The sequence below is a fragment of the Penaeus japonicus genome, unplaced genomic scaffold, assembly GCF_977035675.1.
Source record: "Penaeus japonicus unplaced genomic scaffold, GWHDUDI00000001_assembly GWHDUDI00000015, whole genome shotgun sequence".
NCBI classification, from domain to species: Eukaryota; Metazoa; Arthropoda; class Malacostraca; order Decapoda; family Penaeidae; genus Penaeus; species Penaeus japonicus.
This window is the reverse complement of record NW_028234417.1, coordinates 31,937,144-31,947,212: the sequence shown is the minus strand read 5'-3', so window position 1 is coordinate 31,947,212 and position 10,069 is coordinate 31,937,144.

Genomic DNA, 10,069 nt, shown 5'->3' with positions numbered 1-10,069 from the left:
CTCTTTCTCTCTTATATTATCTTGCTTTTGGTTTTCTCCCTCTTTCTCTTCTCTTAGCAAATTGGCAAATTAAAAATATTTATATATATATTTATATAAAAAATATATATTTTATAAAATAAAATTTTTTATATGATAAAAAAATATATATATCTGTGTGTATGGGTTTTTTTGTTTATTTAAATTTTGCTGTGTGTGGTGTGTGTGTCTGGGTGTGCAAAATGGTTGTGTGTGTGAACATGGGTTGTGTGTGGGGGGCTTTTGGGGTGGTGTGTGGTGCGTGTTTTGGGGGTGGTGTGTGTGTGGTGTGTGTGTGGGGTTAACATGATGTATGTTGTATAAAAAAAATATTCATACAAAACCCAACGTGTATCTTTTTTACCCCTTAAAAACTGGGCCCAAACCATGTTTCTATCCTCTCTCCCCTCTCTTTCCCCTCTCTCCCCCTCCCCCCTCTCTCGTCTCTTCTCTCTCCTTCCCCTTCCCCCTTTCCCCTCTCTCTCCCTTTTCTCCTCCCCTTCCCTTCTCCTCTCTCTTTTTTCTCTCTTCTCTCCAAATTTCTCTCTCTCCACTCTCCTTCTTTTCTCTCTCCATCTCCCTTTCTCTCTCTCCTTTTCTTCTCTCCTCTCTTTCTCTCTTTTCTCGCCCCTCCCCCCCTTCTCCCCGCTTTTTCTTCTCCTTCCCCTCCCCCTCCCCTACTCTCTCTTCTCTCTCCCCCCTACCTCCCTAAGTTTCCCGAAGGGCCCCCCATGGGAAAAATTTTTCGAATCTGGACCTTTCGGGTAATGCCCTGCCCAAAACCCCCCCCCCCCACCCCCCCCCCACCAAATCGCCCCCGCGTGTTTCGACAAAGTTTTTAAAACCCTTCCAAACACACACACAAACACGTTTTTACCCAGAAATTTAATTTTTTCAAAATACAAAGCATGCAACACACTTCCCCCCCCCTCAACCCCCCCCCCCAAAATCAAAGCACAGACAAAATATACACATGTAAAATTTAACCCTTCCCTCGCTTGTGTATACCCCAAAATTTCGCACATACGTAATTGGTATGTTCGCCTACAAAACCACAGACCCTTCCTAGCTCCAAACCCCTTAAACCCACTTTTTCCCCCTTACTTTTTGGGTTTTCCCCTTCTCCTCTCTCGCTTCCCTCTCTTCCCCTTTCTCGCTTTTCTTTCTCTCTCCCCCCTCTTCTCTCTCTTTCTTCTTCCTCACTCCTTCTTTCCCTTTTTTTTTTTCTCTTCCCTTCTTTCCCCTTTCTCCTCTCCCCTCTCTCTTCTTCTCTATCTACTATTAATCTTCTCTCTCTTTTTTTCTTTTTTTTCCTTCCCCCCAAATTCTTCCCCCCCTTCCTACGTGACATTAGCATCTCCCACCCCCTGCCTCTACCCCCACCCCCCTTGTTACCCCTCCTCCTCTCGCAATAACCCCTCTCCCTTCCCTCCCCCTTCCCCCTTCCCTTTTGTCTTTGCTTTTCCCTTTCTCCCTTCTCTTTATTTCCCTCTTCCTAATCATCATTTTTCTTACTTTGGGTTTGGGGGTTTCCCCCGGGATTTTTTCTTTTTTAAAAAGTTGATCTTTTTATTTAAATTTTTGTTTATTTTTTTTTAATACCTATCTTTTCCACCTGTTGTCCTTTGCCCCCCCACCTAATTGCTTTTTTGTCTGTCTGTCTATCTCTCTTTATTTATTTTCTCAAACTACTTAATTTTATGTTTTAACTGTCGGGTTTTCTTTCTCGCTTCCCCTTTTCTATTAAACTATTAAACCCATTAAATTTAAACCCCTATATCTATTATCTACTATCTATTATTATTCCCAAACCCCCTTTTTATTTTATCTATCTTCTATTTTTTCTTCCCCAAAAATTTTCTATCTTTTTATCTTTCTAACAGTCTAAACTATTTATCTATCTTTCTAAAAGAAAGGGGGTGGGAAATTTAAAGGTTCTGGAGGAGGGATTCGAATGTTGGGAAAGGGAAAAGGGAAAGGAAGAGGAAAAGGAAGAGGGGAAAAGGAAAAGGAAGAAGGGAAGAAAAGAAGAAAGGAAAAAGGAAGAGGAAAGAGGGAAAAAAAAAGAGGAAAAAGGAAAAAGAAAGAAGAAGAGGAAACAGAAAAGGAGAAAAAGGAAGAGGAAGAAGAGGAAGAGGAAGAAGATGAAATAGAAGAGGAAGGACAAAAAGAAGAGGAGGAGGAAGAAGAGGAAAAGGAAGAGGAAGAGGAAGATTGATAATAATAATAAGAGGAAGAGGAAGAAGAAGAAGGAGAAGAAGACGAAGAAAAGGAAGAAGAGGAAGAGGGTGAAGAAAAAGACGAAAAGGAAAAAGAAGACGAAGAAGACGAAGACAAAGAATAAGAAGAAAAAAGGAAAAGGAAAAGGAAGAGGAAGAAGAAGAAGAAAAAGAAGAGGAGGAATAAGGATTCTTCCTCCCGCCCTCCCGTGCGCTGAGTTCACCTCATCCGCCCACACCTTACAGACTTCCCTCCCGCCCACCCTCATTCCGAACCCACCCTGAATCTCCTCCCACCTCAACCCTTCCCTCGAACTCCGCCCTCCCCCTCCACCCCCAAACCCACACCCCTCTCCCCCCTACCTCCCCTCATCCACTGACCCACCCCTCAACCTTTCCTTCTACCCTCGACTCTCCTTCCCCCACCTCCCCCACCTCCCCCACCTCCCCTACTACCTCACCTACCAACCCACTTCCCCCCCCTTCCCCCCCCCTCCTGCCCACTTCTCACCCCTTCCCCCCCCAACCCCATTTACCAACCACCCCTTTAACCCCCTTTTTTCCCCCCCCCACCCTAAACCCCCTACCCCAAAAAACCCCTTTACCCCCCCCACAACCTTTCCCCCAACCCCTCTTTTTCCCCCCACCCCCCCCCAACCAAACCTCTCACCCAAAACCTCCCAAATCCCTAAAACCCCCTCCCCCCACCCAACCACCCCCTCTCCCCCACCCCCCCACCCACCCAACCCCCACCCCCCCCCCACCCACTAACCCACCTCCCCCCCCCCCCCCACAAACCCCCCCCACAAACCCCCCCCTCCACCCAATCCAACCCATTCAACCCCCAAAAAAAAAACCCACCCATCCACCCACCCTCAACCCACCCTTCCCCCTTCCCCCAACCACCCAACCCTTCCCACCTATCTCGCCCCCCACCCCCCTTCCCCCCTTCCCCCTCCACCCTCGCGAGGTCATGCAAGGGTTTTAGGGACGCCAAAGGGTGTGACAAAACCCAGGGAAAGGGATTTGCTGTGTCCTTTGGGGCCTTTTCTTTTATTTGTTTTTTTTCTTCTTCTTCTTTTTTTTTCACGCGCCATTTAAGTTGTAAACAAAATCTAATCATTAACACACGGAGTTCCTAATCTTCCTTTCGCATCTGCCGTAAATAACATCAGGAAGAGATAAACAAGAAACGAAAATTCGAAACTTTCCTTTTCCAACTGCCATATATCGCAAAAACAAAAGACAAGCGATCTACTCATTTCACAATGCGCAGTCTTCCTGTCATATACATCATAAAAAAAAGAACATACAACAAATTTACTATTCTTATTTTCTTTCTATCTTTTCTTTCCAGTTATATACATCATGAGAAGAAGAAAAAATAATAAAATAAAATAAAAAGATGTTGCTCTTTGGTGTATAGTGAAGGAATATGATCACTATACATTGGGTGTATAGTGAAGGAATATGATCACTTTACATTGGGTGTATAGTGAAGGAATATGATCACTATACATTGGGTGTATAGTGAAGGAATATGATCACTATACATTGGGTGTATAGTGAAGGAATATGATCACTATACATTGGGTGTATAGTGAAGGAATATGATCACTATACATTGGGTGTATAGTGAAGGAATATGATCACTATACATTGGGTGTATAGTGAAGGAATATGATCACTATACATTGGGTGTATAGTGAAGGAATATGATCACTATACATTGGGTGTATAGTGTGTATAGTGTTCCGCCTTTGTAAAGTCCAGTGTAGTGTTCGTGCCTTGTAACAATCCTTTTATTTTGTGTGTCTAGTTTTTGCCACACCCTCTCGTCTTCTTCTTCTCTTGTCATTTTTCTTCTTCCTCTTCTAGTTCTTCTTTTTCGTTATCTACTTCTTGTTCTTCTTCTCTTTTCATTCTTCTTCTTCTTCTTCTTCTTTTGTCCTTTTTCTTCCTCTGCTTCTAGTTTTTCTTATTTTTTGTTCTCTATTTCTTCTTCTTCTCTTTTCATTCTTCTTCTTCTTCTTCTTTTGTCATTTTCCTTCTTCTTCTTCTTTTTCGTTCTCTACTTCTTCTTCTTCTTCTTCTCTTTTTATTCCTATTCTTCTTCTTCTTTTGTCATTTTTCTTCTTCTTTTTCTCCTTAACTTTCCTTTCTTTCTTCTTCTTCTCTTTTCATGCTCCTTCTTCTTCTCCTTCTTTTCCTTTCCTTTTTTTCTTCTACGTCTCTATTTCTTCAACTTCCTTTTCTTTAATTTCTCTTCCTCTTCTCGTTTTATTCTCGTTTTCTTCTTCTTCTTCTTCTTCTTCTTCTTTGTTTTTCTTCATCTTCATCTCTTTTATTTTTTTCTTCTTTCACTTTTCTTCTTTTTTGGTTTAATTGTTCTTCTTCTTCTTCACCTCATTTTTCTCTTTTCATTCATCTTTTTTTTCTTCTTCCTTCTTCTTCCCTTCTTTCTTCTGCTGACTTTTCTTTCCTTCTACTTTTCTTCTTTAGAATTATCGGTTCTGATTTCTTTCCTTTTCTTTTTTTTTTCCCTTTAATTTCCGTTTTTTTTTTTTTATTATTATTTTTTTTTTTACTTATTTCCCCTTTCATCGCCTCTCTCTGTTCTTTTTTCTTTGTCTTTAGTTCGCTTTGCTTCTCCTCTTCCTTCATTTCCTATTCTTCATTCTCCTCTTCCTCCTCCTTTTGTCCCCTTCTTTCCCTTCTTCTCTTCCTTCTCCTCTTTTTCCCCATTCTCTTCCTTTCCTCCCTCCTCTTCCTCCCCTCCCTCCTCTATCTCTCCTCCCTCCTCTTCCTCCTCTCCCTCTTCCTCTTCCTCCTCATTTTCTCTCTCCTTTCAATCTTCCTCCCCTTCCTCCTCTTTTTCCTCTCTTCTCCCCTTCCTCATCTTCCTCCTCCGCTCCATCTTCTTCTTTCTCTTCATTTTCATCCTCCTTTCCCTTTCCCTCTTCTTCCTCATTTTCTTCCTCTTCTCCCAACCATTCATCCTATTCCTGTTACTCCCATTTTTCTTCTTCTTCTTCCTCTACCTCTTCCTTTTCCTCCTCCCTTTTTCCTCTTCTTTCTCTTTCTCCTTGCCCCCTTTATTTCCTTTTTCTCCTCTTTTCCTCTTCCTCCTCATTCTCCTCATTTCTTCTTCCTCCTCCTCCTCCTCCTCTTCCTCCTCCTCCTCCCAATCTTCCACACCTCCCAGACACTCATCTCCTCTCTCTCCTCCTCTTCTTCCTCCCCATCCTCCTCCTCCTCCTCTTCCTCCTCCTCTTCCTCCTCCTCCAATACTCCTCCTCTTTCTCCTCCCCATCCTCCTCCGCATCCTCCTCCTCCTCTTCCTCCTCCCCATCCTCCTCCCCATCCTCCTCCTCCTCCTCCTCTTCCTCCTCCTCTTCCTCCTCCCCATCCTCCTCCGCCTCTTCCTCCTCCCCATCCTCCTCCTCCTCCTCTTCCTCCTCCTCCTCCTCTTTTCCTCCTCCTCCTCCTCCTCCTCCTCCTCCCCATCCTCCTCCTCCTCCTCTTCCTCCTCCACACCTCCCAGACACTCATTACTCGTCTATTGCAATACTGCCTTCATCCCTGCAACATCTATTATTAGACGTGAGGAAAGCATATCATATCAACCTCATTATTGCAATGATTTTAATCGTCTGGAATTAACTTTGCAATCATTAAGGCTATTGTTATCGTTGGTAACGCTGTCGTCATTACTCTTGTCATTAGTAGCGCTTGTTGTGGAGATTTTTTTTTTTTTTTTTTTTTTTTTGTCGTGTCTTTGTACTTTTCATTGTTATCTTTTTTTTTCGTTTAGGTTGTATATGCGTGTATGTATAATGATCATCAATGTTTGTCATCATTATTAGTCATTATCATCACCATTATCACTTTCATCACAATTATTATGACAATCATTATTACCATCGTCATATTTATCAAAATCATGATAATCACCATCATCCTCATCATCGTCACCATCAAACACCACCACCCCAACCATACATCTTCACCATCCCCCCACCCCCAACCCCCCTCACCCCCACCCAACCCAAAACACCCCCCCCCCACCCAAAAAAAAAAAAAAAAAAAAAAAAAAAAAAAAACGCCACGTGCTCGACTCGACTCGACACCATCTGCGTTCTGAACCGGATCCGGGTAAGCGAAGAGAGGGGAGGTTATAAGTCACCCGGCGTTTCTCTCCACCGGAATTCCAGCCGGGAAGATGATGCTTGCATAGCGGGAGATAACGATCAGCTGTTTGATGCATGACCAGGAGGATGCTTTGTGCTTGCGCCTGTGCTTGTGCTGGCATTGCTTGCCTTTATGCGGGAATCTGCCTTTCTCTCTCTCTCTCTCTCTCTCTCTCTCTCTCTCTCTCTCTCTCTCTCTCTCTCTCTCTCTCTCTCTCTCTCTCTCTCTCTCTCTCTCTCTCTCTCTCTCTCTCTCTCTCTCTCTCTCTCTCTCTCTCCATCCATCTATCTATCCTTCTCTATTTCTCTCTTGCTCTTTCGCACCCGGATCCTCTCTAACTTATTCTCTTCCCTGTTTTTCCTTTTTTTCTTTCTCAATCCCTCTCCTTCGTTAGGTCATAACATTAACATCAACTCACACCATTGTTTCGTTTTTTTTTGTTTGTTTTTTTAATTCGATCGGCGTTTCGAAACCACACCTACAAGGTTTCGAACCTCTTCTTCGAATTTCTTCCATTCCCCGAATCTAATCCCCGATATTCTTCTTCGTCATCTCGTCTCTCCCACTCGCAGACCGATGACGTCACCGCAAAACCATACAAAGTTTAGTTGCAATTACAGGTGCAACACGGAGGGGGTCAAGCCACGCATTGCACACATTCCACCTTCGCTTGTGCAATCTACATGTTGAAGGGGAAAGTTGTCTCGCATGTGCATTAAAGTCTTTCCGCTGAACAACCCGTTTTTTTTATATACTTCGTCTTCTTCCTATCTTGTTCTTGCGTCTAATTACAGGAATCTTCTGTCATAAATAAAGATGATTTTTTTGGGGGGGAGGGGAGGGGAAGATGATGGGTAGGGGGGAGGGGTGGGATGGTGGGAGGAGAAGAGGGGTTGAGGAAGGGTTAGGGGGAGGGGAGGGGAGGGGAGAAGAGGTGGAGGGAGAGGAGAGGAGGGGATGGGAGGAGGAGGAAGGGGAGAGGTGGAGGGAGAGGAGGGGAGGGGAGAGGAGGGGAGGGGAGAAGAGGTGGAGGGAGAGGAGAGGAGGGTGAGGAGGGGATGGGAGGCGGAGGAAGGGGAGAGAAAAGAGGAGGAAGGGGAGTGGAAAGAGGAGGAGGAGGAGGAAGGGGAGAGGAAAGAGGAGGAATAGCATAGGAGGGGGGGAGGAGGGAGGGGAGGGATTCAGCACGGCATAAAATCATCAACACACGCATGAAATTGCACGAAATTATAGGCGATTGTCGTGATTTGATGATGGATCCTGCAATTGGTGATTGTGGGCCGCGTCATGCAGGTTCTCATCTTCCTTCCCTTTCCGTTTTGACATCCTCCTCTTCATCATCATCATCATCATCATCCTCTTCTTCCTATCTCACTACCTCCTCCTCTACGCCTAATATCTGCCATCCTCCAGCATTCTCTTCTTCTGACTATCCTCCTCCTCGTCGTCCGCATCTCCCTCATTCTCCGCCATGCTCTCACTCTTCTTGCTTCTTCATCTTACATTCTCCTATCTCGCGTCGTTCACTCAATTCCCATCTCCTCTTTCTTTTTCTTCTCTTCTCCTCCTCTTCTCCTCTTTTCTTCTTCTTTCTTCTCCATCCTCTTTCCTCCTCCTCCTCTCTCCTCCTCTCGCTCCTTCTTTTCCTTCTTCTCACTCCTCCTTCTCCTCCTCCTTCTCCCTTTCCTCCTCCTCCTCTCCTCCTCCTCCTCCTCCTCCTCCTCTCCTTCCTCCCCCTCCTCCTCCTCCTCCTCCTCCTCCTCTCCTCCTCCTCCTCCTCCTCCTCCTCCTCCTCCTCCTCCTCCTCCTCCTCCTACCCTCCTCTTCCCTCCTCCTCCTTCTCCCCTTCCTCTCCCTCCTCCTCCTACTCCTCTCTCTCCTCCTCATGTCTTCTTTCTACTTCTTCCTTTCCTCCTTTTCCCCTTCTTCCTCTTTCTTCTCTTCCCATTTGCCGGCTTCTTTATCTTCCTCATGTTCTTCCTCTTCCTCTTCTCCTTCTCTTCCTCGTCTATCCTCCTGCTCCTCCTCCTTCTCCTTCTCCTCCTCCTCCTCCTTCTCCTCCTCTTTCCCCTCCTCCTCCTCGTCCTTTTCCTCCTCCTCCTCCTCCTCCTTCTCCTCCTCCTTCTCTTCCTCCTCGTCCTCCTCCTCCTCCTCCTCCTCCTTCTCATCCTCCTTCTCTTCCTCCTTGTCTTTCTCCTCCCTCCTCCTCCTCTTCCTCAGAGAATGATCATAAAAATAAGATTTCCAGGTTGCAAGTATAATCAAAACAATGACAATAATAATAAGTTTTACCAATGATAAAACTACAGCAATCAGAATATAATAATCATGATAAAAAGTTATAATCATGACAACAAGTAGAATAACTAGAATGACTATCATATCACTAATAACAACAATAATTATGAAGACGATAACATAACAATATCAATAACAAAAATAAGAAAGGTGGTGATTGCAATGAAGTTATCAGAAATTTATAAACATTGAAGTCTTCATTGTCTTGGAATTTCCTGAATGTTGGTCAAGGGATTTCTGAATTTTCTTCTTCTTTTCCTTTTTGCGTTTCTACTTCTTTTTTTTTCTTTTTTTCGTTCTTCTTCTTCTTTTCCTAGTTCTTCATTCTTCTTCTACGGTTCCTACTTCGTTTTGTTCTTCATTATTTTTTTTATTTTTTATTCGATTCTTTTTCTTCTACTTTTTTTTTTTAGTTTTTTTTTATTATTCTCTTTTTTCATTCTTCTCTTTCTTGTTTTTATTCTCTATATCCCTTTGTTTAACCATGACATCTTTATCCATATTCTTAACTTGTTGTCTCATTCTCTCTGCCTCTTTCTATTTATCTTTCTGTTTATGTCTCTCTTTGTTTTTGTCTCTCTCTCTCTCTCTCTCTCTCTCTCTCTCTCTCTCTCTCTCTATCTATCTATCTATCTATCTATCTATCTATCTCTCTATCTCTCTCTCTCTTTCTCTCTCTCTCTCTCTCTCTCTCTCTCTCTCTCTCTCTCTCTCTCTCTCTCTCTCTCTCTCTCTCTCTCTCTCTCTCTCTCTCTCTCTCTCTCTCTCTCTCTCTCTCATCTCTCCCTCTCATCTCTCTCTCTCTCATCTCTCTCTCTCTCATCTCTCTCTCTCATCTCTCTCTCTCATCTCTCTCTCTCATCTCTCCCTCTCATCTCTCCCTCTCATCTCTCCCTCTCATCTCTCCCTCTCATCTCTCCCTCTCTCATCTCTCTCTCATCTCTCTCTCATCTCTCTCTCTCTCTCTCTCTCATCTACAACCCTGCAAAATAAACGATCATTGCAAACAATTCCTGTGACAAGACATCATTAGCAATAAACATCAAGCAACATGGAGTATGAACGCACAATCATTAAACATATTCATAATGTATCTGTCATCAAGATATAATCACATTATCAGTGATGAAAGTTATGTTAATGATGATGATGATAATGATGATGATGAAGATGATAAGATTGGTAGTTATATAGCGATGGTAATGATGATGATGATGATGATGATGATGCATTTGTAATGATGATGATGTATTTGTGATGATGACGATGATAATGAAGATGATGATAAGATCGGTAGTTATTTAGCGATGATGATGATGATGATGTATTCGTGGTAGCAGTAG